This window comes from Salvelinus fontinalis, chromosome 11 (assembly GCF_029448725.1).
Source record: "Salvelinus fontinalis isolate EN_2023a chromosome 11, ASM2944872v1, whole genome shotgun sequence".
Classification (NCBI taxonomy): domain Eukaryota; kingdom Metazoa; phylum Chordata; class Actinopteri; order Salmoniformes; family Salmonidae; genus Salvelinus; species Salvelinus fontinalis.
The window spans coordinates 38,526,017-38,532,963 of record NC_074675.1 but is presented as its reverse complement, the minus strand read 5'-3'; the positions used below and the strand labels follow the sequence as shown (position 1 = coordinate 38,532,963).

The following is a 6,947-nucleotide window of genomic DNA, read 5'->3' as shown; positions in this document are numbered from 1 at the left end:
TACTTGACACCAATATAATAACCTTGGTGTTCAGGCTACTGTGTGGCTGTAGCCCACAAACACCCTAAAGAAACAGAACTGTTGGGACTAGAGATAAAAGGAAAAGCCTGGTTATAAAATGCAGTCCCCCCCCTCCAAGTCAGTTACATCTACCCGAGTCCAGGTTGGTTGCTGTGGTACCATAAGAGTCCTGTTAGAAGTTGAATGGTGGGGTGCCTATCTGTTTAATTACCCCTTTTAAAAGGAAATGGGTTTTTACAGGGGCAGCCATTAATTTCATAACCATTTCTTTAATGTAGGATCTTTGAGACACTTTAGTCGTAGTCTCCCAATTCATTACACAAGGCATTTTACCAGTCAACTTAACCCCAGTTTCCACTGGCATTTAAAGCGCCAAATAGCTGGCTCCAATAACATTCTCAACTTCAAGTTGGGTCAAGGGAAACCTGGGCCAGCGCAGCCCAGTTTAATTGGTGCCAGCTTGATTAGATTTAGGGCTTTGACTTTCAAACCATCAAGCTGACCACTGCTCGACACTGACAAAGGTTAGCTAGTGCATGGAAAAGCAGTAGTCATACATGGGGAATTACCACCATAAATCCATCCTTAATAAAAGGTTTTAACTATACAAAACAGAGCAGTCAGCCCTTTAATGCTAGCAAGTCAGGAGATCGCAGGAATTCATTTACCAGGTCATATTGAAAACTAGCCAGAGCATATCAAATTTGTCTGGTTTCTAGTTGGCAAATGCCATGGCAAGCAAGGAATTAAGCTAGCAACACTAACCATTTAGTTAGATCACCTATTTAGCTTGCTAATGTTAACTGAGTCAGACTAGCAGGAGTATGGGGTAAAGTTCTAACATGGTAAATTATGCAAGTCAACATCCTGTTAGCTACATTAGTGACGCCAGCTCGTCACATATTGGATACCTAAGGTAGCATCATGGCAATCTTATTTCTGGAGGCAATGGAAATAGCATTCGAGTTAGCCCACCCAAGGTTGACTTCAGTGCCAATGTTAGAGCTTTAAAGTGTTAATTAATTAGTATTCACTTGGGGTATAATCCAAACTGAAAGAAACCACAGAGATTTGCAAGATTTTATTTAAGACATTTACACTCAATACTCTTTACATTCATTCAGTCACTTCATTAGTTCCTACGGAGAGAGGCAAAAAAAGTTAGCTCAGTTTGAAATGTAACACCATACTAGTAGTCATAGTATGTCAAAAAATTGTTGCGTGACTTGTGGGCCAAATGGTTCAAATGCCAGCTTAGCCTTATAATGCAGGCATTTCTCCCAGGAGTACCTCCTGTTTGAGGTATAATGGTGGGCTGAAATAATTTGTGGACAGTCAGGAGTAAATCTCCACTTTTTAGATGCATGACACAAAGTATTGAACACTTACTTTACAGGAACTCTAGTCAAGATGGTGCCATGTCCTGGTGAGTCTGCTTCAAACCGCCGATACGCAAACAGCTTGTATAGGCCACTCAGTGGATAGACACACCGCACTGTTAACCTAACGAGAAAACAATTGAACAGTGTACATTAAAGCCACAAGAGCCTGTAGTGAGAGTTATTGACTGATGAATATTTATTGTACTTGTTTGAACCAATGAGACAGTATATTATTAGTGAAGTCATGTACACAAAGGCAGTATACCTGGTTGAGACTGGTGCTTCCACAGATTGGCTTGTGTGCTCAACGGTTATCTCATTTTCGTAGGTAAGGTGCTGGTAATCAAACTGCAACACAAGAGGTCAAAACAAACCGGAATTTAATAAGTCAACCATTAACCTGTTGAAAGCCATGTCTAAACGCTTACGGTTGTTCTCTTGTCGGGCCTCATGAGAAATCAAAACAGTTTAAGTCTAAATAGTTAGCCTGTATGCTGAAAGTTCTTGAGTTAAACCAGGGTTTCCCCAAACTCAGTCCTGGGGCACATACTTTGCCCTGGCATTACAGATTCAAATACCAACTCAGCAAGCTTTGAATAAGCTGTGTAGCACATTAAAATTAAATAATAAAAGGTCCCAGGGGCCCTAGAATAAAGTTTGGGAACACCGAGTTGAAGGCACACTCTTCACTTGGACCGATTCTGCACATGTAGTATAACTAGATGGGTTATTCTGGTGTTCAAATTATTTGGCCAGATTAGCAAAGGTTGTGCTTAAACAATTTAAGTTAAATGAGGGCTTCAGCTGAGTCCTTTGGTAAGAGTGGAGGCATCAAACCAAAAATCCAGAACTAAAACCCGCAGCTGACAAATTTATCAAGATTGTTACTGGTTAAGATTGAAGACCGTTGGAACTTTAATTTTAAATACCGATCACTCGTAGAGCCAGACACCTGATTGCAGTTATGACTAATTCTATGGGTTGGACAGTGCTATACCTTGACCCTGGTTCCACAGGTGTCGAGTCTAAAGCTAAAGAGAACCCTGGTGTCATCCATCTCTTGGGGCCTGCAGGTGGAGTCCAGGAGGGAGGTTCTGCTGGGTTCAGATCCAGGGATGGCCAAAATCACAGACACCACCGTCATCACACCTTCAGTGGAACACACTGGAGAGAGGAAGGCCTGTTAGTGCTGATCAATCCTATAAAAAGAGTCACCAGGCAAAAGCAATCGAAGCTGCAGGTCAACATATGACCAACTAGTAGTTACCTATGACCTCAGTAGTCTGGAAGAGACACGCTTTGGCCAAGGAGCTCTTGACCGCCAAGGTCTTTGGAACCCTTGAGAGAATTTCAAAAGTGCCACGGAACTGCTTCAAATTGATGTCCTGTGGGAAAAAAAGAGCAGGTACATTTTAAATAATTATAACTCCTACTTTACCCAACGACAAGTCAGTTTAAGCGCTTGACCAATGAGCATCTCACCTTATAAGTGTAGCCAACAGTGAAGAGGGGCACTTCCAGGGTCAGACTCTTGCTGTCATTCTGCATAATGTAACCCCGCTTGGCTGCCAGATTTGAGGTCAGAAGGTATGGGCCAACACCCACAGGTAGTCAAATGGCTTATGGTCCATCTGGAAATGGATGCTTTTCTCTTTGCAGATGCCTTTGAAGACTGGAGGAACTGATGAGGAATGCCAAATAGTTAGTCAATAGTGACAAGATGACGTTAGGGGTAAACATGGGGAAGTGTAGTGGTTGGTTGTTGGGCTGCGTCATCTGAACCAGAAGACTAGGAATACCATCGTGCAGCCCAAGTCTCTTATAGTTGAAGGTTTTAGTCAACTTACAGACATCATTGAACTGAGCCACGACTGAGGCCAGGTAGTAGTAGGGCTCCTCCTGAGGCAGGATGACCAACGTGTAGTTGATGTCCAACGAGTACTCAAGCAGCCCCTCTGTAGGGTACTATGGACAGGAACACAACTCATTAAGAAACAGCACAAGCCTTCCAATTCACCTCTTAAAACCATTGGAGAAAGTTGAGGAACCCCCTGTACTCCAATGTTGAGGAAAAGCCGAGAGACAAGTAGCTAATATCATTACCAGCTTGTGAATAACGGCGTCAAATGGCACCCTGAGAATGTAGGCATGTAGGGTACTATTGGGCTGGGGGACCATGGTTATGACGAGGCCACTTTTATTCGCCTCTAGTATGGTGAAGTTGTGACCATTGAGCTTCACAGCCACCAGGTCAACATCGTAGGAGAGGTTCCCCAGGTAAACAGTAAACACACGATCCTCAAGGACTGTTTCTGTGGTGGGGAAGGACAACAGGGTCATTAGCAATCATGACCATGGCACTGAAGAGCCACTTCGGATTGGCTAGTAGAACTCCTTACGGTTAATGATGGAGGTGTTCTGGATCAGAAGGGGTGTGATCATGGGCCTGTGGAGGCGGAGTCTGGTCTCGGCACCGGAGTCATCAAGAAAGGTTTGTTCATAGTAGAGACGGACCACATAGAACTCATGGTACATGTTGTCCATCACAAAGCTCTGGAAGAGTTGAAACCGTTATGAAGCATCTGCCATTAGGTTATAGGGTACAAAGTAGAATATTCAAGATGTACAGAGGACATGAGCGACTGAAGCCATTTGAAGCTTCTCTGCTTCAGAATACAAGGTAAATGTCTGCATGTGAAAGGGCAGATGCGGGCCTAGTATGCTACTGACTTTTCTGTATCCTCCGGCAGCGTTGAAGGGGATGCTGATCTGGACAGTGGTGTCACTGATGTCCATGCTGTAGCCTCGCTCTGCTGTGATGGGCTTATCCAGGAGCTGACCATCCACCCCCATTGAAATCTTGCTGCTCTCCAACCCAGAGAGGCCAGAGACCAGCGGGGACAGCAGAGTGGGGGTCTGCCAGACCAGCCCCACCCCATCATACATTCCTTCATCTGGAAAGAGGTTATACATAGACGCTTTAAGACTGATGAACACTTCCTGGTTTAGTGATCAATCAGTGCAGTGATCTGAAATTACTTTATAGGTGAAAATAGTCACTAGACTGAGCGATCACTATTGCTTTAGCCCATCCAGTCCTTTGAACCTTGAATGGTCAGGGCTGATATGTCACGGAAACTTACCAGTGCTGCAAGCAACCGCCAAGTTCACCATGATGACCAACCATCTCTGCCTGGAGACCAGTATTGGATAGACCATCTCAACCAACATACCATTCACCTGGAATTAGATAATGATTTGGTACCTGCTAACAATACAGTATGAAGATAACTGAAAAGCTAAGTAAATAAGTCCAGTATTCCAGCCTAAACAAGTTATATTTTAAGAGATCCTACAGGAACACATGACCCTACCCATCAAAACATTTAATGTAATTTGAGATGGGAAAGCCTCATGCCACCATTGAGACATACCCAAGATTACTGCATTCATTTAAATCCTCACCATGGTGATAGACCCCATGACAGAGCCTGGCGTGTAAGGTGAACGGAACACCAGCCTCCCCTGGGTGAGGTAGAACACGTAGCCCAGCTCCCGAGCCTCTGAGAGGGACATGGGAGTCAGCTGCTGCCCATCGTGCTGGAACATCACCTGCCAGGTAGACGTGGCAGAGCTGTGGGCCTGATGGGGAACAAGAGACAGGTCATGCATGGTGGTATTGGGGACAAACTGGTGGAGCTCATCTAATTGAGAATTTGCCAAATAGCCTTTAGCTTACTATAGCAAGGGCAGCAGTCCAGTCATCTGCTTTTGTACCAGGTAGACCAGACACGTCACCCCTCACTGACACCTACAGGGGAAGATATGACCATACTCCTATAAAAAGGTTAAGGATAGTCTAGGCCAGCATCAGCACAAATATAACCCTGGATGCACAGTCTAGATCCATGCATCAGTACCTCCATATAGTTCTCCTCACAGCTGACTTCTCTGGTGGACCAGGGTAAAGAGAGGGAGCAGTTTGCATTCACAGTGTAGGTGGTTTCCACTCCACTTGCAGCAGTTGTGATCAAGTTAAAGCTAAAAGTGAACACCTCATCATCCTAAAACACAAGACCTTCAACTTTAAGAAATGCAAATAAAGTGTATAAAAACCCTTCTAGCTTGGAAAAGATTATCATGTGTGGGGATATGAACCTGGTTGTCAGTGTGGCAGGAGAAGTAGGAGGCTCTGAGTTCAGCATGGCCAGGCAGAGGGAGGATACTGAACATGTAGCCACACACTGACCCATACTGCTTAGTGATGGGGTGAACACCATCAGCATCTAGATGGGGAAAAGGACTGGGTTAAATGATTTGAATATGCTCAAGTCAGGAAGAAATACAATTTCAACTTCATAAGTGGTCCAACAGCACAGTGAGAGACTGAAATATACTGCAGGGTGCTGTCAGCACCAGCTACCAAACACTGGCCAAGACACCAAGTTCTTGAGCTGACCAAACCTGATTTCAAGCCCATTTTGCATCAGAATTAAGGTTAAAAGCATACTTACCAACCGCTTCAAAGCGAGGTTCATTCCCAGCGAATGAGAGTTGGGTTGTTACCAACAGGTATCGATCCCGACACGCAGTCTCAATGGCCCCTACATTAGACACACAAGGTGAGTATCTGAAGGGTGGAAACTATATGATTCTGACCAACAATTAATACTAGTGTTACATAGGTTGTACAAAAGGCAAATCTGACCCAATTTCAGTTTCTTACCTCTTGGCAGGTCAGAACATCTTACACTAGGCCATACAGAGAGGAGTACAAATACTCTGTAAGAAAAACATAAGCACAGGTCGACAAAGTGTGCTAGTGTCAAAACACTTACTCAAAACATTTATGCCCACCACCAAACTTACCCCAACCAACACCCAAAAGCCATTGCCACTGAGCAGTGTCTAACCCTAGCCAGGAACAACTAGCAAACTACACTTGCTAACTAACCAAAGCTTACATAAACCATGTACTTGCAGTATCCTGGACCAAACAGCAGTTGATGAGTGGCACATTCTCTCTCTGGCACTTGTATATAGGAGTAGTGCTTTGCTTGACCAATTGCAAGCTTTCTGGAGTTAATGTGCAGGTAATTCATTTGATAATTGGGTCACATGGTTGGGCAGTTTACCAGAGCCTAAGGGTGCATCTCAATAGTCTAATGTGGATTCCTCTCCTCATCTCCTCTCATTCCCCCCTTCTTAGGACATGTTTTCCATCTCCATAGTCTGTAATTTATATTTATACATATCATTTCATGTTCTTGGTACAGATAAATCCTTGACTTTGGGGAATCAGCTTTGTGATCAAGTCCAGTTTTATATTTTTACTTGGCAATGGGCTCATTATATGAAAAACATTAAGTAGGGATTTGAATAAACTTCACAGATTTGCAAACATGTTTATATTTTTTAATGGGCATTCAACAGAACATCTTCACTGTAGCACACCTACCACTGCCACATACTGCCCTGACCTCTGTTGGAGGCGTCTATGAGTGCATTTCAGTGAATGCCAAACCACCTCCCCACCCCTACCAA

General features: G+C 44.0%; 1 pseudogene; it reads right to left on the bottom strand.

The window, feature by feature from the left end:
• Window positions 1-1,087: 1,087 nt before the first annotated feature.
• LOC129864835 (uncharacterized) lies at window positions 1,088-6,414 on the bottom strand (annotated as a pseudogene).
• Window positions 6,415-6,947: the final 533 nt, after the last annotated feature.